This window comes from Dermochelys coriacea, chromosome 9 (genome assembly GCF_009764565.3).
Source record: "Dermochelys coriacea isolate rDerCor1 chromosome 9, rDerCor1.pri.v4, whole genome shotgun sequence".
NCBI classification, from domain to species: domain Eukaryota; kingdom Metazoa; phylum Chordata; order Testudines; family Dermochelyidae; genus Dermochelys; species Dermochelys coriacea.
Window position 1 is genome coordinate 15,474,585 of NC_050076.1, and position 23,357 is coordinate 15,497,941.

Here is a 23,357-nt window from a genome sequence, read left to right on the forward strand (position 1 = left end):
AAAGTCTCAGGTCCCCTAACTCCAAATCCATGGCCCTAGCAAAGGGCAGAAACAATGTATCCGTGAGGGCTGTTTGGAGATGATGCTGTCTGCATACATAGTTGTGAGAGTGAGAGGGGGAGAATATTACAGTTTTATTAGGAGTATAGCTCAGTAAGAGTCTCTGTTAAATTTAAACCCAAAGAGGCAAAGACAACATAAGAACGCCTCTCTAATGGGCTTTTGAAATTGTATTACACGTTGTTTGAATTTCATGGAAGTCTGAATAAGCGCCTTATACAAGTTTTCAGCTTGCACTGAATTGAAAAACTTTTATATTGGTTTGTTATTAAAATTACTTAAGACAGACAATCTTATATATGTAAGGAAGAAGTTTGCCAAGGAGATTTGCAGGCCAAATTCATGCCAGGAGAAACTACACTGTAATTACATCAGGGATTAATTTGATCATGTACGTTTAAACCAAGTCAAAGAAATGGTTGGCTGATGCAGCAGTCACCATGATGATGTCCCAGATGTGGCATCCTGCCAAGCAAGGCTCAAGATTGCTATTTTAGTTTATGTTGATGTGAGCAATATTGGTACATAGATATTATAATTTACACCTAAATCTCTGTATATACAGAAGCATGTGAAGAAAAAAAAAGATGCAGTTGACCTCTTTAAAAAGCAGACACATCGAGGTATCATAAAGTAGGTAGAAAGTGCTAAGTTACCTGTAGTGCTTTGTGGACATTAAACCTTCCCAAGCCGCCTCTGAGTGAGTAAGAGTCCTTTCCCTCCCCTCCCCCCACAGAGAGGGGGGGAAACCTGGTAAGAAAAGTTAAGTTACTATCCCTAAGTCACAGCTAATGTTAGAGCCTGCATTAGAATTTGGAAGCTCCTGGCTCTTAGCCCAGTTCTTGGACCATGCCCCTCAGTAAACCAGTTATTAACTCTGATGTGAAAGGCGGGATTCTGATGCAAATCTGATCCTCAGACCCAAAAGAAGAAAGTGGAGAGACCACCTACCAATAATTTAATAAGAGTTTGATGGTGACTTAAACTGTCCCCAGCACAAGGGAATAAGATCCCTATGTAGGCTACCCAGAGCATGAGTTGGGTAGTGCGCAGTCTGAAATGGGGATTTGTTTGTTTAAAATATCAAGCTTTTAAAAGGTTCAGGCTGGAGAAAGCCTGGTTTGCCCAAAGCACATGAGAATCTTATTGCAAGTTTTCTTGGTTGCAATAAGGTGCAGCTATTGACCATGGTTCACATTGTTGCTGTGCTGGAAAGGTAGGTTTGGCAGTACACCAGAAATAAAGATCCAGCTGAGAATGCAGGGTTGTAAAAGCCCAAAGACAACAGGATCAACTCTAATCCCATAAACTCAGACAGGAGTTTTGCATGAAGAGCAAAAGCAGCAGTTGATGCCAATGAGAGTTATGGATATGCACCAAGAAAAGCAAAGGGCATGTTGAACATTACTAATTGGAGATGAACCCCTTCTTAATACGTACCATGGCTGGAATCACAGTTGATATCATATGTCAAAAAGCCCTATAAAATACAGGCCATTATTAATAACATCATGGGTCATACAGTAGTGGTGTTAGGCAAGAGTCTGGGTCATAGAGTGATGGTATCAGGAATGCCTTTGGAGGATAGGAAGGGCAATCTGGTGTCACAATTCAGTCTATCCTCCAATCCACATTAGAAGTCCAGGTGCACCCCCTCTAGGTCTCGTGTTCACCTCACTGGGGTGGAATGTCATGATTCTCACCCTCAGAACAGGATACTAGGCTACAGTCCCCTGTGTGAGGCCTCAACAGGCCCAACTGGATTCAAGTCCTCCAATTCTTCTCTCTTGGAGCTGTGACCGGTGTCAACGTGGTGACATAAAACAGCTTTTTTCAAAGTAAAGTAAGATTTAATCTCAACGATATCAAAGCCTAACAAGAAAAAAGTTTTTAAACACAACAGCCCACATGCATCTGTCTTAGCTTGTCCAAACTCCCCCTTCTTCTGGAACTGGAATTCAGTCTGCTTCCCCTTGTCTCTGTGTCTCCTCCTCCGAAAATAGGATTTTATTTACTTTAGTTCTTTGTTTTCCTTTTCCTGCCTGAATTTCCTCCTCCCCTGCACCAGCTGGGTGGCGGGGGCATTTGAACTCAGCCTCGTCCAGAGACGAGCTTCAAAGGGATTGACAACTTCATTGTTCCTTATTTGTGAGTGAGGTTCTCTCAGGGGTGGGCAACTATGGCCCGGGAGCCACATCCAGCCCTCCAGATGTTTTAATTTGGTCTTCAAACTCCCACCAGGGAGTGGGGTCTGGGGCTTGCCCCGCTCCATGCGGCTCCCAGAAGCAGTGGCATGTCCCTCCTCCGGCTCCTATGCGTAGGGGCAGCCAAGGGGCTCCGCACACTGCCCCCGCTCCAAGCACTGCCCCCGCAGCTCCCACTGTCCAGGAACTGCAGCCAATGGGAGCTGCAGGGGCGGCACCTGAGGACAGGGCAGCATGCAGAGCCACCTGGCTGCGCCTCCGCGTAGGAGCTGGAGAGGTGACATGTTGCTGCTTCTGGGAGATGCTTGAGGTAAGCGCCAACCAGAGCCTGCACCCCTGACCCCCTCCTGCATCCCAACCCTTTACCCCAGCTATGATCCCCCTCCCACCCTCCAAACCCTCAGTTCCACCCTGGAGCATCCTCCTGCACCCCCAACCCCTCATCCCCAGCCCCACTCCAGAGCTCGCATCTCCAGCTGGAACCCTCACCCCCTCCCACACCCCAACCCCCAATTTCCTGAACATTCATGGCCCGCCATGTAATTTCCGTACCCAGATGTGGCCTTCAGGCCAAAAAGTTTGGCAACCCCTGGGCTATCTGAAATTAATAGTGTCTCTGCCTGCCTATATGCTGTATGCTTCTGTTGGAATTGCCTCCTTTGTAATCATACCAGCACAAACACGAGTAGATAATAGATAGTATTTATAAAATGCCAGACATGAAGAATGTAGAAGATGCCAGTATAGACAAAGAAATTGCTATTTAAAAGATAGCACATTGATCTCTAAATGAGCATCAGTTTCTTGGGATACATTTTCAAGTGTAACAAAAGTGCACTTAGAAACAGCACTTGCCCCTTGTCACACAATGTCACTTGTCCCTTGTCACACCCCTTGCAATGGTAAGTGCATCTTTAAAGAAACTGGAGAGAAGAAAATCTAGTTGTGTAAAAATCTATGCAATTTGTTGGCCTTTGATATTGCACTTGTCTTCTCAAGCACATTCTCCCAGCTAGGGTAATCTTGAGAGAAGAGACAATACTGATAATATTTCAGTCTGGTTCTATAATAGCACCCTCATTTGCTTCTGTTACTTCTGTAATTTAAGTGAAACCTGTAATTTAAGTGAATACATCCATCAGCTATGAAACAGAACATGCACCCTGGGGAACACAATGGGCCAGATGGTGAATCCCTTGCTCACACTAGTTACTCACATGAGTTGTTCCACTCACTTCAACTGATGAAAATGAGAAGAGAATCAGGTTCAAGGATTCCACATGTACCTTATTTTAAGAGAGTAAATTGTACTTTACAATTACCTCATTTAATTAGAAATTTTATGGCACTCTCTCAGTCTCCTCATGATCTTTGTATTAGGACACAAAGGATATTTTCCCTTCCCCCACTTCGCAGCCATCTTTCAGAAATGGGGGAATGTCAAGTTTTTACATCTGCTGAGGTGCTGGCCCAGTATTTCCAAAGTGTTTTAAGGTCCTAAAATAAGAGAGAAGATGTTCAGAAATGACTATTTTGGTATTGTCATCCAGGCTTTTCCTTATTTTATTGGACCAACTTCTGTTTGTGAAAGAGACACGCTTTTGAGCTACAGAGAGCTCTTCTTCAGGTCTGGCTCTTTACCATGACCCCATTTAATTTGAGAGTGCACCTCAAAACTTCTGTCTTCTCATGATCTTATCCCAGACCTAAAGATGAAATCAGTGCTGCTTGAAAGCATGTCTCTTGGACCAACACAAGTTGGTCCAATAAAAGATATTACCTCACCCACCTTGTCTCAGTTGATAAGTGATATGGAACAACTGAGACACAGAATCCATGATTTCTCCTTCTATTCCCCTAAGGATAGAATGTTTCAGGTCCAGTCAGAGTTCCTCAGAACCACAAAAGAAATCTCCAAAAATCTGTATCCTCCAAATTCTATAAGAAGGTTAAAACAAATATAGAATTTAAAGAAAATTAGAACTGCTCTAGGACTCATCCATAAGGTGTGTGAGGCATGATTAGTAACAAGGGCAAAAAAGGATTTTTAATTGTAGTTTGTAAGGACAGTTTCCATTTGAGAGAAATATTCCTACATTTGAAACTTTTTTGCTAGCAGCAAGGAAACCCTTTAGAAACAAGAGAGATACTTCTTTCTTTCAAGGCTCTTTCAGCAGACTCTCAGTTACCGTTCCCTACCGTAGTGGAGACAAGGCCTTGTACTGTCACCAGGAAACAAACTAGGCAAGGTCAGCCCTGGGTAGGGGGGGAAATATAACGCTGACTTCAGCTAGCTATCTTGCTGTTCAACTTACAGCTGCCTTGTCTCCACTAGGATTTGACAGCGAGATAACTGTGGCACGTTAGTTATCTTGTTGTAAAAACAAAAATACATACCTCTGGGACAGTGGACACAGACAAATTCTCACTGGGGTCAAATAGTGTGGATTCCTACATTTAAAATATCATGGGATAAAGGCCACATATTGCTACCTTCCCAGTACCTTTCACAGTTGACACAGACTGCAGATTAATGACCAGCACATGTGGTCACCCTAGCCCCAATCCAGAGGTATTTAGGTGCATTATCATACAACCCAGATTTAGGCACTTAAATCCTAGTTTTAGGCTCCAGTGCAATCCACAAAATTTGCAGCAAACCCTTTATGCACCTAAACTTGGCAACTAAGATTTCATGGTAGAATTTCCCCCAGTGCCTAAATTTCTGCCTCTGGGCATGCACACTGCTGCCTCCTTCTAAGTATCCAATTGTCCATCTTCCATAGCGATTCACAGACAGACAGATGAATGTCTATCTTGTGTGCAGGGTAGGCATGCTCAGAGGCTGCTTACTAAATTGGGTCCCATTCATAGTCTGGCAAGAGGAAGTGCTCATGTCACAGCTTTTAGCCCAGTGGTTAGAGCATTCCCCTAGGATGTGGGAGACCCAGGTTCAGTTTCCCCCTCTGCCTGACGGGGAGAAAGAACAGTGGTCTCCCATGTCTCAGGAGAATGCTCTAACCACTGAGCTATGGGATGTTCTAATATGGGGCTCACTAAGTCTCTCTCCTTGAAACTGTTCCACTGTGGATCAATAACGATTGAGTGACTGGAGCAAGGGGACTGGACCCTGCTGTCTCCCACCTCCCGGGTCTGTGCCCTAAACAACAGAGTCAATCTCTCACCTCCAATGACTGTCCCACTGTGGATAAATACTTTCATAGTCATTGGGTGGGAAAGAGTGTGATTTTACAGGCTGGGGTTTAGGGCACCCAGCTGGGAAATGGGAGACCCCTGTACAAATCCTCTCCCCCCTTGTGGCAGAGGAAGGGAACTGAACCCGAGTCTCCCATATTCCAAGTGAGTACTTTAACCACTGGGCTGACTGTTATAAGGCAGGCACCACCTTCTCCAGCCAAGGCAAGTGCCCGACTCATTCCCTCACAAAGCTTATTGGGCATCTAAGGGGCCTGACTCCAGGAGACAGGTTCCTGTTGGTGGATCACAAGCTCAGATCGGTACATAGCTCCGAGAGGGGAGGGATTTAGGACACATCCTTCTTGGCAGCATCTCTCATTGGCAAGCTTAGGTAGCCCCCCACACCTAGCATACTGGCTTTTGTGGATTGCATTCTAAGGCACTTCTCTCCCCATGTGTTGTATAGAGAGCAAAAGCACCTAATTAGGCTTTGTGAATCATATGGTTATTCCTGAGATTTGCTTGGTGCCTAGAAGTTAGGTATTGCCACTCAGTGTTGCAGTGCTTCAGTCCCTTTGTGAATCTGGGCCACTGTACTTCCATAGTATCTCCAGCTATCACAGGAGCCAAAATCTCCCTCCCTATAGTAAACCCAGCTGTCCGGGCTGTGTGCTGGAAAGTCCCATTCCAGGCCAATGGGAGCTGCTGGAAGCGATGTGGGCTGAAGAATGTACTGGCCGCCACTACCAGCAGCTCCCATTGGCCTGGAGCAGTGAACCACAGCCACTGGGAGCCGCGATCGGCCGAACCTGCGGACATGGCAGGTAAACAAACTGGCCCGGCCTGCCAGGGGTTTTCCCCGCACAAGTGGCGGAACAAGTTTGGGAACCACTGGGCTAGGCAGACACTACTGCATTGGGGAGCCCTAACAGGCAATAAGGAGTGGATCTGTAGATTGACATCACCCAGAAGACCTTACAACACAGATAGAGGCCAACTCTGTGGTTTCCACCCTGAAAGGTGCAAGAGATGCAGACCCCCAACTCCTCCCATCTCCTTGCCTGTTAGTCAGCAGAATCACATTAGTTCTATTACTCACAGGGCTCCCTGAAGCCACACTGGTGGGCAGAGCAGAATGAATAACTAGGTACATTTTCAGCAAGGTGCTCGAGCATCACAGGACCACAGGAAAAAAAACCAACTGCTAAATCATTCCCATTCAGCCCAGCCCCATTCTATATGGCATGCAGGGTAGAAGGTAGAATCGAATAGACTGTAGCACAAGTGCACTGCAATTGTCAGACATGCAACTTTAGGTTTTCCAAGTGCAACAGAGTCCTACCTATCAGTGGGAGTGGTTGTGCCTCAGTTTATCCAGTTCAGGTATCTCTATTTCTCCTCAGATTTGCAATCTCCCTTTTGTGGAAGGGTCAGTTAGGTTAGTTGCTTTTTAGTGATTTGGCCCTCCAGAACAACCAAAAGAGTCCAAAACAAAACACTTCTTCAACCTGCCTGTGCTCAACAGTCTACTGCCTCATTGACACAGGACTAAAGAGACTCTTGGCCCATTTCAGGCTAAACGATTCCTTCTTTGGTTCTCCACAGGCCACAACTTTCACCTCTGTCAGTGGAAGGGATCAAGAGGGGACTTCCTGCCACACTCACTGGAAATTTCAACAGAAGGCTACCAAACAACTATGGCAGCTGCCATCTTGGCCAACACACTAGGGATAGAGTGGGAACCTCCAGAGCTGGAGGAGGGGGACAGGGGACATCTACAATAGAATCATCTTTTCCATGGATTAGACGCTGAGGGGAACCTGTAATGCAAGCTCACCAGTAGGTTGCCCAAGCACACATACCAACACCAGATCTCAAGCCCACACTCGTGTGTGTTATCCCAGGCCTTTTCCTTCATATTCTTTACCCCTCTTTAGAGTTCTTTGTTCTTTTCTTACCCGTCTTTAGGCCTCCTCCCAGACCTTTTCCCTCTACTCTAAGTCTAGCCTCTCCCTGGTCTTTCTAAAACTAACCAAACATCTGCATTATATAGTCTTGCAATCACCTGCTATTCATCACGTCTGCACTACATCGCCCATCAGCCTCTCTGAACTACATCCCCCAGAATTCCTTCATTACATGCTGAACCAAGCATGGGCAGTACTTGACCTATAGCAGGGGCGGGCAAACTTTTTGGCCTGAGGGCTACATCGGGTTTCAAAAATTGTATGGAGGGCCAGTTAGGGGAGGCTGTGCCGCCCCAAACAGCAAGGCGTGGCCTGGTCCCTGACCCCTATCCAACCTCCCCTGCTTCTCGCCCCCTGAGGCCCCCCTGGGACTCCTGCCCCATCCAACCACCCCTTCTCCCTGTCCCCTGACCGCCCCCAGAACCCCTGCCCCTGACTGCCCCCCGCCCCTCCATCCAACCCCTCCTCTCATTCCTGACTGTCCCCCTGGGATCCCTACCCCCATTCAACCTCCCTGTTCCCTGCCCTCTGACTGCCCTGACCCCTATCCGTACCCCCGCCCCCTGCCCACTCCCTCAAACTTCCCAGCCCTCTATCCAACGCCCCTTACCCCTTACTGCGCTGCCTGGAGCACCTGTGGCTGGCGGCACTACAGCCGTGCCGCCCAGCTGGAGCCAGCCATGACATCGACCAGCACAGAGTAGTGGGTCAGGCCAGGCTCTGCAGCTGCACTGCCCCGGGAGCTCGCAGCCTGGCCACCCAGAGCATTGCGCCAGCGACGCAGTCAGATGAGGCTGTGGGGGAGGAGAAACAGCAGGGGAGGGGCGGGTGGCGAGCCTCCCGGGCCAGGAGCTCAGGGGCTGGGCAGGAGGGTCCCGCGGGCCGGATGTGGCCCACGGGCCATGGTTTGCCCACCTCTGACCTATAGCCTCATTTAATGGGCCAGCACACACCCTGTTACAATGAGAATCTGTGTTCTGTTTTCTTAAAACTATAGCAGGAAATTCGGCAGGCGAAAAATTAGAAATGCTGTATAGTGAAACAGCAAGTAGCTTTAGGGAAAATGTTGTTTTCCTAACACTAGTAAAGTTCCTTGTTAGAAGAGAAAAGGAGTACTTGTGGCACCTTAGAGACTAACAAATTTATTTGAGCATAAGCTTTGGTGAGCTACAGCTCATTTCATCAGATGCATTCAGCTATTTCCAGCACTTGACAACATCTGAGGAACGGTGGGGGGTGGGGGTGGGGTTCCCACATACACCTCCCACTGTTCCTCTTGTCAAGAGCTGGAAATGGCCCACCTTGATTATCACTACAAAAGGTTCCCTCCCCTCCCTCCTGCTGGTAATAGCTCACCTTAAGTGATCACTCTCCTTACAGTGTGTATGGTAACACCCATTGTTTCATGTTCTCTGTGTATATAAATCTCCCCACTGTATTTTCCACTGAATGCATCCGATGAAGTGAGCTGTAGCTCACAAAAGCTTATGCTCAAATAAATTTGTTAGTCTCTAAGGTGCCACAAGTACTCCTTTTCTTTTTGTTTTAACTGAGTTGGTCATGGAGGTAGTTTTGCAACCTAACTGTCCTGAAGAGCTAGTTTTCCTGGCTGATTGCAGCCTGCAGCCATTGGTTATCTTTCTGAGATTACTATCCCCAGGCATTATGAAGCAATTTCTATCTTGATTTTCCCCAGAAAGATTAAACTGCAACATTTTCAGTTTTGCAATTCCCACCCCTAAAGTTTGGTAACCAGGTGATACAGTATCAATCCACAATCCAAAAGGAGACAGCAAAACAATGTGGCTTTGCAAAGAAAAGAGTTAGACCAGCTCATGCACAAATACTGACAGATAGCATTAAACGATCCATATTCTTAGGCCTTGTTTACACAGGAGGTTTGCCATGATCACAGCCAATGGTGGACAGATGTCTCCATAGCTGTGCCAGTGCAAACCCCTGCGGTAGACTGGCAAAGCCACTGTAAGTCACGATTTTCACCTATACTACTTATCCTAGTTCACTCACACTGGTGCAGACAGTAGCTTTATCTGTCTACACTAGTTAGCACCTGGGCAGCTACATGGGTAGTTAATATGGCTGAAAATCCCACTGCCTGCCAGGTCTCTGCCTATGTTTTGCCATGCAGCCTTAGGCAAACCTCAAGCTTTTGGTGCCTCAGTTTCCTTATCTATAAAATGGGAGTAACAAAACATATCTAGCTTAGGAAGTTATATAAGCAATGTGAGTAAATCATTGTTTGCCCCTTGTCTTGAAGTGCTAATCATTCTTGCTGCAGTGTTGTTGTTGTATGTTTGTTGATCCCAGGACAGGAAAGAGACAAGGTAGGTAAGGTAGTATCTTTTATTGGACCAACTGCCTTTGGTGGAAGGGACAAGTTTTTGAACTACACTATCTAACCCCCTCCCAAGACGCAGGGTTTGTTAATGGCTATCCAGCCTCTTTCTGAAAACCTCCAGTGAAGGAGTTTCCACAACTTCCCTAGGTAGCTTATTCCATTGTCCTACTGTTCTTACAGTTAGGACGTTTTTCCTGAGAAAAGTTTTTTTCTGATTACCTCACCCACCTTGTCTCTTCTTATCCTGGGACCTACCCGGCTACAACAATCATTTTGAGATTTGGCAACACCGAAATATTGATCTTTTTTTAAAAAAACAAACAAACAAAAACTTCGCTCTTCAGTTTTATGCTTGCTGTTTTGCACTAGATACTGATTGTCCCTGTTATGGTTTAGTGTCCAACTTCCTTCCCAAGTGCAGCTTGTCAAAGAAGGAAATCCTGCCTGGAAAATGCTGGGAAGTGCTTGCTTTATTCCTTTTCCCCAGGCACTGAAATCCTATCTTGTTTTGAAAGATGAAGGCGTATTAACTTGGATTTGTTTTAAACTCTAGATACAGGAGGACAGAAAAGGCTAAACCATAGCAGTAAATATACTCAAAAAGAAAAGGAGGACTTGTGGCACCTTAGAGACTAACAAATTTGTTAGTCTCTAAGGTGCCACAAGTCCTCCTGTTCTTTTTGCGGATACAGACTAACACGGCTGCTACTCTGAGACCAGTAAATATACTGTGGCTTTAGTTAAAAAAAATATGCAACTTGCTTTCAAGTCAGCCCTATGGACTTTCATCAATTATTGCCACAGTTATAGATTAACTGGCTACTTTTTAAACCAAATGTTTTTTAATTCAATCTTTAGTTAAATATCTAAATAACATGTTTGGAAGGGGCATGATGTATGTGAAAAGTGTGTCAGCCTGAGAGATGGTTTTCATTTCCTCCTCCTGCCTATGTTCTTAACTGGATTGCACCGTGACAGGGCTAGGGGTTATTCAGGCAATGGAAAATATCCTGAAACTGGCAAACTTTACCTTCCATGAACAGCAGTTTTTAGGAATGCCATTACAAGCCCAGCCGCCTTTGGCTTCACTCCCTTTGATTATCAGGCCACAGCACACTTTTTAACTCCTGGCTTTGTTATTGGCTAAGAGGAAGTTCTACTCCCTATTATACTATAATCTTTAATCTTTGGGCTGAGGAGGTGACAGCCTTGCCATTTCAAAATGATTAAAAACAAAACTTTCCATAGAAACTCCCACAGCAGAGACTATCGGTTTTTGCAATGGCCTTATAATATTTGTAGTAAACAATTTTCTACCCTATTTGTTATGCAACCGATTTTTTTTTTAACCACTGCTGCACTTAAAAAAGAGGTTTTAATACAATATCCACAATGAGGTCCAGGTTTTTTTCTTGAGTAGTTGCAGTTAATTTAGAACTTAGTGATGTGTATGAATCATTCAGATTATTCCTTCTAATTTGCATTATTTTGCATTTTTAACAATTAATGTAATCTACCACCATGCTGCCTATTGAGCTAACTTTGTAAAGTCCTCTCTAAAGTTCTCCCCGATTTTCTTTAGCCATCGACTTACCTAAATAATTCCTAACTGTAATGTAGCCCACCCTCTCTGAAATCATCACAGTGCTGTCTAAATGGGGGAGTTAGGTCAGTATAACTGTGTCGTTCAGGTGTGTAGTTATACCGATATAGGTTTGTAATGTAGACCTGGCCTAACTGCTGTGAAGACAAGCCCTAAATCTGTTTGCCAAGTGGTGGTGCTTCCCTTCTTACTTATGGGAATGAGAAAGTGTACCTCATTTAAGAGGGTAAATAAGTAGAATCATAGAATCATAGAATATCAGGGTTGGAAGGGACCCCAGAAGGTCATCTAGTCCAACCCCCTGCTCAAAGCAGGACCAAGTCCCAGTTAAATCATCCCAGCCAGGGCTTTGTCAAGCCTGACCTTAAAAACCTCTAAGGAAGGAGATTCTACCACCTCCCTAGGTAACGCATTCCAGTGTTTCACCACCCTCTTAGTGAAAAAGTTTTTCCTAATATCCAATCTAAACCTCCCCCATTGCAACTTGAGACCATTACTCCTCGTTCTGTCATCTGCTACCATTGAGAACAGTCTAGAGCCATCCTCTTTGAAACCCCCTTTCAGGTAGTTGAAAGCAGCTATCAAATCCCCCCTCATTCTTCTCTTCTGCAGACTAAACAATCCCAGCTCCCTCAGCCTCTCCTCATAAGTCATGTGCTCTAGACCCCTAATCATTTTCGTTGCCCTTCGTTGTACTCTTTCCAATTTATCCACATCCTTCCTGTAGTGTGGGGCCCAAAACTGGACACAGTACTCCAGATGAGGCCTCACCAGTGTCGAATAGAGGGGAACGATCACGTCCCTCGATCTGCTCGCTATGCCCCTACTTATACATCCCAAAATGCCATTGGCCTTCTTGGCAACAAGGGCACACTGCTGACTCATATCCAGCTTCTCGTCCACTGTCACCCCTAGGTCCTTTTCCGCAGAACTGCTGCCGAGCCATTCGGTCCCTAGTCTGTAGCGGTGCATTGGATTCTTCCATCCTAAGTGCAGGACCCTGCATTTATCCTTATTGAACCTCATTAGATTTCTTTTGGCCCAATCCTCCAATTTGTCTAGGTCCTTCTGTATCCTATCCCTCCCCTCCAGCGTATCTACCACTCCTCCCAGTTTAGTATCATCCGCAAATTTGCTGAGAGTGCAATCCACACCATCCTCCAGATCATTTATGAAGATATTGAACAAAACGGGCCCCAGGACCGACCCCTGGGGCACTCCACTTGACACCGGCTGCCAACTAGACATGGAGCCATTGATCACTACCCGTTGAGCCCGACAATCTAGCCAGCTTTCTACCCACCTTATAGTGCATTCATCCAGCCCATACTTCCTTAACTTGCTGACAAGAATGCTGTGGGAGACCGTGTCAAAAGCTTTGCTAAAGTCAAGAAACAATACATCCACTGCTTTCCCTTCATCCACAGAACCAGTAATCTCATCATAAAAGGCGATTAGATTAGTCAGGCATGACCTTCCCTTGGTGAATCCATGCTGACTGTTCCTGATCACTTTCCTCTCCTCTAAGTGCTTCAGGATTGATTCTTTGAGGACCTGCTCCATGATTTTTCCAGGGACTGAGGTGAGGCTGACTGGCCTGTAGTTCCCAGGATCCTCCTTCTTCCCTTTTTTAAAGATGGGCACTACATTAGCCTTTTTCCAGTCATCCGGGACTTCCCCCGTTCGCCACGAGTTTTCAAAGATAATGGCCAAGGGCTCTGCAATCACAGCCGCCAATTCCTTCAGCACTCTCGGATGCAATTCGTCCGGCCCCATGGACTTGTGCACGTCCAGCTTTTCTAAATAGTCCCTAACCACCTCTATCTCTACAGAGGGCTGGCCATCTCTTCCCCATTTTGTGTTGCCCAGCACAGCAGTCTGGGAGCTGACCTTGTTAGTGAAAACAGAGGCAAAAAAAGCATTGAGTACATTAGCTTTTTCCACATCCTCTGTCACTAGCTTGCCTCCCTCATTCAGTAAGGGGCCCACACTTTCCTTGGCTTTCTTCTTGTTGCCAACATACCTGAAGAAACCCTTCTTGTTACTCTTGACATCTCTTGCTAGCTGCAGCTCCAGGTGCGATTTGGCCCTCCTGATATCTTTCCTACATGCCCGAGCAATATTTTTATACTCTTCCCTGGTCATATGTCCAACCTTCCACTTCCTGTAAGCTTCTTTTTTATGTTTAAGATCCGCTAGGATTTCACCATTAAGCCAAGCTGGTCGCCTGCCATATTTACTATTCTTTCGACTCATCAGGATGGTTTGTCCCTGTAACCTCAACAGGGATTCCTTGAAATACAGCCAGCTCTCCTGGACTCCCTTCCCTTTCATGTTAGTCCCCCAGGGGATCCTGGCCATCTGTTCCCTGAGGGAGTCAAAGTCTGCTTTCCTGAAGTCCAGTAGCCCCCTGTTCTTCAGTCTTGCTCTCTGCACCCACACAAGTCTTGAACACAGGGCTTGATACAGCCTAAGGGAGGGCATTTTTGTAGGTGCACCACATTACAATATTGTCAGGAGTCTTAGGACATCAGTGTGTGAATGGCAGTTTCTCTCACTGAGAAAGGAGAAATCTCATTAAAATCATTCCCTAAGTATCAGGTTTCAGAGTAGCAGCTGTGTTAGTCTGTATTTGCAAAAAGAAAAGGAGTACTTGTGGCACCTTAGAGATGAACAAATTTGTTAGTCTCTAAGGTGCCACAAGTACTCCTTTTCTTTTTCCCTAAGTATCAGTTTGTATATTTCTTTTAAACTGTCTCAGGTAGAAACTACATTCCTGGCAAAGACAGTCAAGATGCTTTACAGAAAGGAACTTAGTTTTCTCTGCTTGCATATTTGGCACCCCACAGAGCAGTACTTATCTGTTCTATTTTCATGGAGGGCAAAGTCTCTTATCAAAGATAAGGGTAATAACATGTCACGCTTCAGGGCATAAGTAGATTGCTGTTTGACAGGAATGATTTTTCCTCTCTCTAAAATGCTACAGAGTCAGCTAGGTAAGTTATGGATTTCCCTCCCAGTTTGCTCTGAATTATTAAAGCTAAGATTCACAACTGCCTGCACCTTGAGTACTTGCTTTCACCTGTGCAAAGTGGAAGTAAGATGCCACCATTTAAGTGCAGTGATAGTCACCCACTTTGCACAGGTCTGGAGGACTCCATAAGGTGCAAGGTTGCAGAAGATCAGGATCCAATTTTTAATAGCCAGATTCAAACATGACAACACTGGCCACTGCTGGATACTAGACTTGATGGATCAATGGTCTGCTTCAGTATGAGAAATCCTAGTAAGAGGTCTGAGGCCTTGCCTACACTTAAAAATTAGATCAACCTAGCGACATCACTTGGGGTTGTGAAAAATTTCATGTCCCAAGGATATATCTACACAACAGGTGCTACAGTGGCAAAGTTATAGTCTACACTTCCTATATCAACAGATATTTCTACACTTCCTATATTGACAGAAGAGGTTTGTCTGTCAATGTAGTTAATCCACCTCTCTGAGGCCTGATCTACACTACGAGTTTATGTCGGATTTAGCAGCTTTAAATCAAATTAACCCTGCACCCGTCCACACAACGAAGCCATTTTTCGACATAAAGGGCTCTTAAAACCGATTTCTGTGCTACTCCCCAAGGAGGAGCCGTTTCAAATTAGGGTTAGTGTGGACGCAATTCGAAAGTATTGGCCGCTGGGAGCTATCCCACAGTGCACCATTGTGACCACTCTGGACAGCACTCTGAATTCAGATGCACTGGCCAGGTGTACAAGAAAACCCCCGGGGAACTTTTGAATCTCATTTCCTGTTTGACCAGACGAGCTCATCAGCACAGGTGACCATGCAGTCCCAGAATCGAAAAAGAGCTCCAGCATGGACTGAACGGGAGGTACTGGATCTGATTGCTGTATGGGGAGAGGAATCCTAGTATAAGAACTACTTTCCAAAAGAAGAAATGCCAAAACATTTCAAAAAATCTCCGAGGGACAGAGTCTATAGGAGGGACGCAACACAGTGCCACGTGAAACTTAAGGAGCTCAGACAAGCACACCAGAAAACCAAAGAATCAAACGGACACTCCGGGACAGTGCCCCAGACATGCCACTTCTACACTGAGCTGCATGCAATTTTAGGGGGGGCCACCACCACTACCCTACCCCTGTCCTTGGACTCCGATGATGGGGTACTCTGCCATTCCTGAGGATTTTGCGGACAGGGAAGATGAGGAGGAGGAAGACAAGCTTGAGGAGAACACACAGCATACCGTTCTCCCCGACAGCCAGGATCTTTTTATCACCCTGACTGAAATATCCTCCCAACACAACGAAGCCAGAGAAGGGACCTCTGGTGAGTGTACCTTTTTAAATATAATACATGTTATAAAAGCAAGCATTTTTTAATGATTAAGTAGCCCTGAGGACTTGGGATGCATTTGTGGCCAGTACAGCTACTGAAAAAGTCTGTTAATGTGTCTGGGGATGGAGCGGAAATCCTCCAGGGATATCTCCATGAAGCTCTCCTGGAGGTACTCTAAAAGCCTTTGCAGAAGGTTTCTGGGGAGAGCAGCCTTATTCCGTCTTCCATGGTAGGACACTTTACCACGCCATGGTAGTAGCAAGTAATCTGGTATCATTGCATGACAAAGCCTGGCAATGTATGGTCCCGGTGTTTGCTGGCATTCAAGCAACATCCGTTTTTTATCTCTCTGTGTTATCCTCAGGAGAGTGATATCGTTCATAATAACCTGGTTGAAATACGGGAATTTAATTAAGGGGACATTCAGAGGTGGCTGTTCCTACTGCGTTGTTTGCCTGTGGCTGAAAAGAAATCCTCCCTGCAGTTAGCCACGCGGTGGGGGGGGCCCACTGGTGCTGAGCTGTTCGCTTTTGGTTAGCAGGGATCTTCCCTGATACCAGCCAGGTGGTGGGGGGAGGGGAAAAGCGATCATCCCAGAGAATTGGATGGGGGCGGGGGGTTAGTTTGGTTTCTGCTGCTGTACGTTAACAGGAAAACCGCAGCACTAAATGGCCAACTCAACGGGCTTTGCTTGGTAGGGGAGAGGAGGGCGCTGCAGTTATGAAGGTTGCAGAAGCCAAAAGACTATGGCTTACGATGGCCACCTGCAAGCCAAATTCTGTTGCCCTGCACTGCGTGTGTGATCTCTAAGACCAAAGCCGCAGGCACTCCATATAAGATGCAAAATGCGACCTTGTACCAAAATCACATGTGCTATGTAATGTGAATAGTGTTGTTCACCGTGAAAGAGTATAGCCATTGTTCTGTAAAATGTATCTTTTTAAATACTTCACTGCCTTTTTTTCCTCCAGCAGCTGCAAATGTTTCAAGCCTCCCTCCTCCGTCCCAAAGGCTATCTCAGATAAGGCCGCGAGAAAATGCATGTGCGATCAAATGTTCTCTGAGCTCATGCAGTCGGCCGGCACTGACAGAGCTCAGCAGAATGTGTGGAGGGACACAATAGCAGAGTACAGAACAGTGGCAGATGAACGTGAGGAGAGGTGGTGGCAGGAAGATCAGAGAGGCATGAGGCAACGCTGGGGCTACTGCAGGATCAAACGGACATGCTCTGGCATCTGGTGGAGGTTCATGAACAGCAGCAGGATCACAGACTGCCACTGCAGCCCCAGTTTAACCACCCTCCCTCCTCCCCAAGTTCCATAGCCTCCTCACCCAGATGCCCAAGAACGCGGGGGGAGGAGGGGGGCTCCGGGCACCCAACCACTCCACCCCAGTGGACAGCCCAAGCAACAAAAGGCTGTTACTCAACAAGTTTTAAAGTGGCCTTTTCCTTCCCTCCTACCCTCCTCCCACACCCCACCCGGGCTACCTTGTGAGTTATCTCCCTATTTTTATAATCAATTAATAAAGAATACATTTTTAAGCGATAGTGACTTTATTTTCTTTGCAAGCAAGCTGTGATTGAAGGGGGGAGGGCGGGTGGCTTACAGGGAATTTAGAGTCAACCAAGGGAGCGGGTTTTCATCAGGGAGAAACAAACAGAAGTGTGACACAGTATCCTGGCCAGTCATGAAACTGGTTTTCAAAACTTCTCTGATGCACAGCACTTCCTGCTGTGCTCCTCTAACCACCTTGGTGTCTGGCTGTGCGTATTCAGCGGCCAGGTGATTTGCCTCAACCTCCCACCCCGCCATAAACGTCTCCCCCTTACTCTCACAGAGATTGTGAAGCACACAGCAAGCAGCAATAACAATGGGAATATTGGTTTTGCTGAGGTCTGAATGAGTAGTAAACTGCGCTAGCAACCCTTTGAACGTCCAAATGCATGTTCTACCACCATTCTGCACTTGTTCAGTCTATAGTTGAACAGCTCCTTACTACTGTCCAGGGTGCCTGTGTATGGCTTCATGAGCCAGGGCATTAAGGGGTAGGCTGGGTTCCCAAGGATAACTATAGGCATTTCAACATCCCCAACACTTATTTTCTGGTCTGGGAAGTAAATCCCTTCCTGCAGCCATTTAAACAGACCAGAGTTCCTGAAGACGCGAGCGTCATGAACCTTTCCCGGCCATCCCACGTTGATGTTGGTGAAATGTCCCTTGTGATCCACTAGTGATTGCAGCACCACTGAAAAATACCCCTTGTGGTTTATGTACTGGCTGCCCTGGTTGTCCGGTCTCAAGATAGGGATATGCATTCCGTCTATAGCTCCACCACAGTTAGGGAATCCCAGTGCAACAAAGCCATCTAGTATGACCTGCACATTTTCCAGAGTCACTACCTTTGATAGCAGCAGCTCAATGAATGCGTTGACTACTTGTATCACAGCAACCCCACAGTAAATTTGCCCACTCCAAATTGATTACCAACTGACTGGTAGCTGTCTGGCGTTGCAAGCTTCCACAGGGCTATTGCCACTCACTTGTGAAGTGTGTAGGCTGCTCTCATCTTGGTATTCTTGTGCTTCAGGGCAGGGGAAAGCAAGTCACAAAGTTCCATGAAAATGCCCTTACGCATGCGAAAGTTTCGGAGCCACTGGGAATCATTCCAAACCTGCAACACTATGCCATCCCACCAGTCTGTGCTTGTTTCCCGGTCCCAGAATCGGCGTTCCACGGCATGAGCCTGCCCCAGTAACACCATGATCTCCAAATTGCTGGGGACTGCGGTTTTAGAGAAATCTGTGTTCATGTCCTTATCACCGCGCTGCCGTCGCCTCCTGGCCTGGTTTTTCAGGTGCTGGTTCTGCATAAACTGCACGATAATGCGTGAGGTGTTTACAATGGTCATAACTGCTGCAGTGAGCTGAACAGGCTCCATGCTTGCCATGCTATGGCGTCTGCTCAGGCAATCCAGGGAAAAGGGTGCGAAATGATTGTCTGCCATTGCTTTCACGGAGGGAGGGAGGGTTGACTGACGACATTTACCCATAACCACCCGTGACAAATTTTTGGCCCAATCAGGCACTGGGAGCTCAGCCCAGAATTCCAATGGGCAGCGGGGACTGCGGGAACTGTGAGATAGCTACCCACAGTGCACCGCTCAGAATGTCGATGCTTGCCATGGTACTGTGGACGCACTCTGCCGAATTAATGGGCTTAGTGTGGATGCATGCACTCGACTTTATACAATCCATTCCCAAAAATCGACTTCTGTAACATTGGAGTACTTTCATAGTGTAGACAAGGCCTGAGAGATGGCAACCTAACCATGACATTTAGGGCGCAACATTTTTCACAGCCCTGAGAAACACAGCTACAGCTTAAGAGGATGGTGATTCCTGTTTACAATGGGCTAAATTCTGAAGTTCTTATCTGAACAGAAGTTTTATCTAAGTAAGAACTAAATACAAAGGGTGAGATTCTGACTCCATTGAAGTCAATGGCAAAAGTCCAATTGACTTCAGTAGGACCAGGATTTCACTCATATTGAATGAGGACTTCACATTTGGGCCCATAGATAGTTGCACCCGTGTTTACTTATTCTAGGATTTCTGCTCACTAAGTAAGTTATTAGTTAAAATTGATCGAGCTGGTTGAAAATTTTCTGACAGGACAGTTTTTCATCTGAAAATATTAAATATGTATTTGATTAAATTGAAATGTTTCTAGGGAAGATATTGATTTTGTCAAAAATATTGAAATGTTTCATTATTTCATTTTGATAAGGTCAAAGCATTCATTTAATCTTTATCATTTTGCATAATACAATATAATAAAATAATTGAAACAATAAAGACAAAATGAAGTGTTTTGACGCTATTGAAACAACATTTTGATGAGGTCATTTTGATATTTCTGAAATAAATCCTATCCTGGGGGCATTTAAAATAAAGCTGTGCCCAGCCTGAAAAGATTGGCTCATCCATCCTATACTGAGGCAGGCCAAGCTTAAATTTATTATTAATTATTATTATTATTAATATATATAACAGGTGAGCAGGGCATTTTACAGGCAAATAGAGCTCAGTTCTGATCTCACTTACACCAGAGTAAATCAGGAATAATTCTAATGAAGTTGCAATGGTTAAAAAACAGTGAAAAGTGAGCTCAGAATCTGGTCCATTGACCCTCCTCTAAGGAACCTACAGGCTACATTAAATGCTAAGTAGGGGCCAGGCTGGGATGTGTCACTGGGCAGATACACAAAGATAGGGAGGGTATATGCAAGTAGCCTTCGATAGCACCCTGCACTCACCATACAAAGGCTGGTCCAAATCACAATTTTTGTGTCTACCTGAACACAAGACTGCACAAGGTTCAGGGAGGGCAGGAAGATGGCTCCAGTGGCCATCAGAGCTGCCTAGCCATGGAGGAAAGCACACACTGCTAGCTCTGTCAGGGGTGTAGTAATGGCTGTGCTTCCCATGTGTGGATGTGCTACCCTCAGGGCCTGATTCACCTCTCACACCAGCATAAAAGGAACCAGGAATCGCGCCGTTTAATGCAGTTATATGCATAAGTGAGGGAAGAATCAAACTGGGGCAATGACTTAAAAATAGAGCCCTAGGTGCACATTCACCTTGTCACTGAGATAAGCCTTGGACCATTTGTGACAGTTGGTATCAAGAGTTCAAGTGCCACTAAAACAACATGAAGTTGGTTCTAGTTAAACACCCATTTCTCTTTGCTTTAGTGTGTGAATTTAACTGTGTTACCTCTAAATAGAGAGACCCAGTTGTAGCCAGGACTAATCCTGGAGGAGGAGTAAGCAACTGAGAACTAAAGCCACTTTACTCCTGAATGAGAGACTCCACAGGGAGGCTTAATTCACTTTAACTTTTGTGCATTAATGTCACACCTTTATTTGTATACTTTCCCAGTATAGACAAGCCCTGAGGCATCAAATGGGGATGATTCATTCCACTTGTGATCAAAGAGCTAGGGGTACCATTTGGACCATGGTCTCCAGAAGTGAAAAGCTAGAATATGACAACACAGCACAGTGCTGTTTCCTTTTACAGATTGGCTGGGTTCCTCTGTCCCAGCCATAGCACCAACACTCCATATGGTAAAGTCAATGGAGAAACCAGGACATCCCTTGTCGCTAAGAAGAGGTGTCAATGTAGAGAGCCCCTATATGCAAGAACATCTGCTATTGTCTGTCTCATTTGCATATGGCTCATATTGTCCAGTTAGGCATTTGGAGGTACGTAAATTGTAAGTGCTTTAGGTCAGAGACCATCTTTTTTTCAGCAGCTGCACAATGGAGCCATGGTCCATAACTCCTCTGTGCTACTGCATTGCAAATAAAAAAACAATTAATATATTATAAATATTAATAATGATGTTCATCTTCATGAATGCAGCATTAGACTTGAACCTCCATGCCCCTCATGATGCTGAAAATGTGCCTGCCATCACTGCAGTGGGGAAACAGGGACACTTCAGCATGTTTTACAGAGATTTGCATAGGTATTGAAGATTCCTACTGATCAGACATCTAGGGAAGAGTGATTGGAGGTGTAGAGCCAGAATGTTTTCTTGGTGTAGTGAGTAATGCAGATTTTATGTACCTAGGTTTCTTCCACTATCCTGTCATGGGACAGGGAGTGAGTTTATCCCTTATTAAAGTCCCGTGCATGGGTCAATGAATAGGCTTTATGGGGTGACAGAGAGATTGCTTGACAGCTAGGCAGAGGCTGATCAGATACATTACTTTTGCTAGTGAGCTACTTCAGCTCCTGCAGTGTGCAAAAGGGCAGAACAGGTTTTTAGATAAATGGAATATGAAAACTTGTATAATTCCTTCGAGGTGATGTTGTGACCCAGAAGTTTCAGTGTGTGTGCAATTCCCACAGAATGGTCATTTTCACCTTCAGAACCTGCAAAATTGTACATTTCACCTGTGCAATGTACAGTCAGAAAGATATTTTAATTTCAGAACAGGAAACTTTAAAATGTGTGCAATTTTCCCTCTTAAATATGTCTATTTTATAGTGAAAATGGGCTGATTTTCCTCCCAAATTATCCCACCTTAGTGTGAAAACCCATACAATTTTATGGGGTCTTTCTTGTTAGTGAAATTTGGAAATTCAAAATGAAATGTGACACCATCATTTTTTGGGAAAAGGCCTTTGAATGTTATTTATCTTTTTTCACACCTTTCTTTTTCAATGTGAACTTTATTAATTTGATTTTAAATAAGGACACTGGGGGTACCATTTATTCCTGTTATTATTTATCACTTATTCAGTGTCATAAATGTGCATGAAGCTTATAAGAAACAACAATAGGAGGACATGGCCCTACACTGGGGGCACTGTACAGTCTAAGGACCTTGTTCCAACAGACACCTACATGCATGAGTAGCTCTACTCATATGATTAGTCCTATTAACTTTGCAGATTTGGGGGAAGTCTGTTGGGAGGCCAGAGAAGGGCCCAAAATGCAAGATGAAGAATGAATCCCTAACCTGGCGTGCCTTAAAACTTTCTGTGAAATCTATTCTACTTTCACTTTTGATTCCACTCTATTTGGACAGTAAACGTTGGGCAGAGAGTCCTGTTTCTCTGGAAATGGGATGAGAGTTTCCAAATGGGGGAGAGTGGGATACAATAAAAATCTGAATGCTACAGCATTTAGCACACAGACTTTTAGCTTCCAATCACCTATTCATCCTAACACAATTTTCTCAGCTGTTTTGATCTGCCCCACTACTGAAACTTCTCTGGTACAGCTTCACTGGCTACATCTGTCAAGAAGAAAGGGTGGTGCCCAAGGCTGTGTTATAGGCCTCTCGTGTGTTGAACAATACAAGGTTATCATTAGGGTACCTGTCTGACAGGATAGTCTTTAACCCTAATATAGTTCTGAAATGTCAACATAAAGTAAATTCAGGTCTTGCTGTGGATTTCAACCCACAGCCATCTGCATTGTCAATAGATCCATACTGGCACTGTCTATCACACACCTCCTCAAAGCTACAGTACCGCTGAGGCCTGGTCTACATAGTTTTTATAGGTTTCAGAGTAGCAGCCGTGTTAGTCTGTATTCGCAAAAAGAAAAGGAGGACTTGTGGCACCTTAGAGACTAACAAATTTATCTGAGCTCTCTTCATCGGATGCATTCAGTGCTCACGAAAGCGTATGCTCAAATAAATTTGTTAGTCTCTAAGGTGCCACAAGTACTCCTTTTCTTTATACTATGTCAGTTAGGGATGTGATTTTTTTTTAACCCATATACTGCTACAGTCCCTAGTGTGGATGCAGTTATACTGGTATGAAGGTGACTTAAGGCAGTTCTTTATAGCACCTTCGTACCAGAATAACTGCATCCGCACTAAGGGGAATTGTACTGCTTTAACTATACAGGTACAACTTGCAAGTGTGAACAAAGTCTGAGTAAAAGAGACACAGTTTTCAGAGTTTAAATAGGAAAGTTGGAGGGGAAAGAGAAGACATGCTTCCCCCACACACACCCCTCCACACACAGACTATGGTGGCTCCATCCTCTATGAGAGAACTAGTAGTAGCAGATGCTTTGGTAAACACA

General features: G+C 45.2%; 1 protein-coding gene across 2 annotated transcripts in view; it reads right to left on the reverse strand.

Annotated features, from left to right (window-relative positions):
* Window positions 1-23,357, reverse strand: part of ECT2 (epithelial cell transforming 2) — a 130,069-nt gene that overhangs the window by 103,486 nt on the left and 3,226 nt on the right. Inside the window, exons 1-3 of one of the 2 annotated variants that reach the window (XM_043491566.1) lie at window positions 6,805-7,470; window positions 4,054-4,202; window positions 3,587-3,761 (exon numbers count right to left, since the gene is read on the reverse strand). The gene's annotated coding sequence lies outside the window, so the exon portion shown is untranslated. Of the gene's footprint in view, window positions 1-3,586; window positions 3,762-4,053; window positions 4,203-6,804; window positions 7,471-23,357 lie in introns of those variants that run through there. The other variant, XM_043491570.1, reaches the window with a different exon arrangement.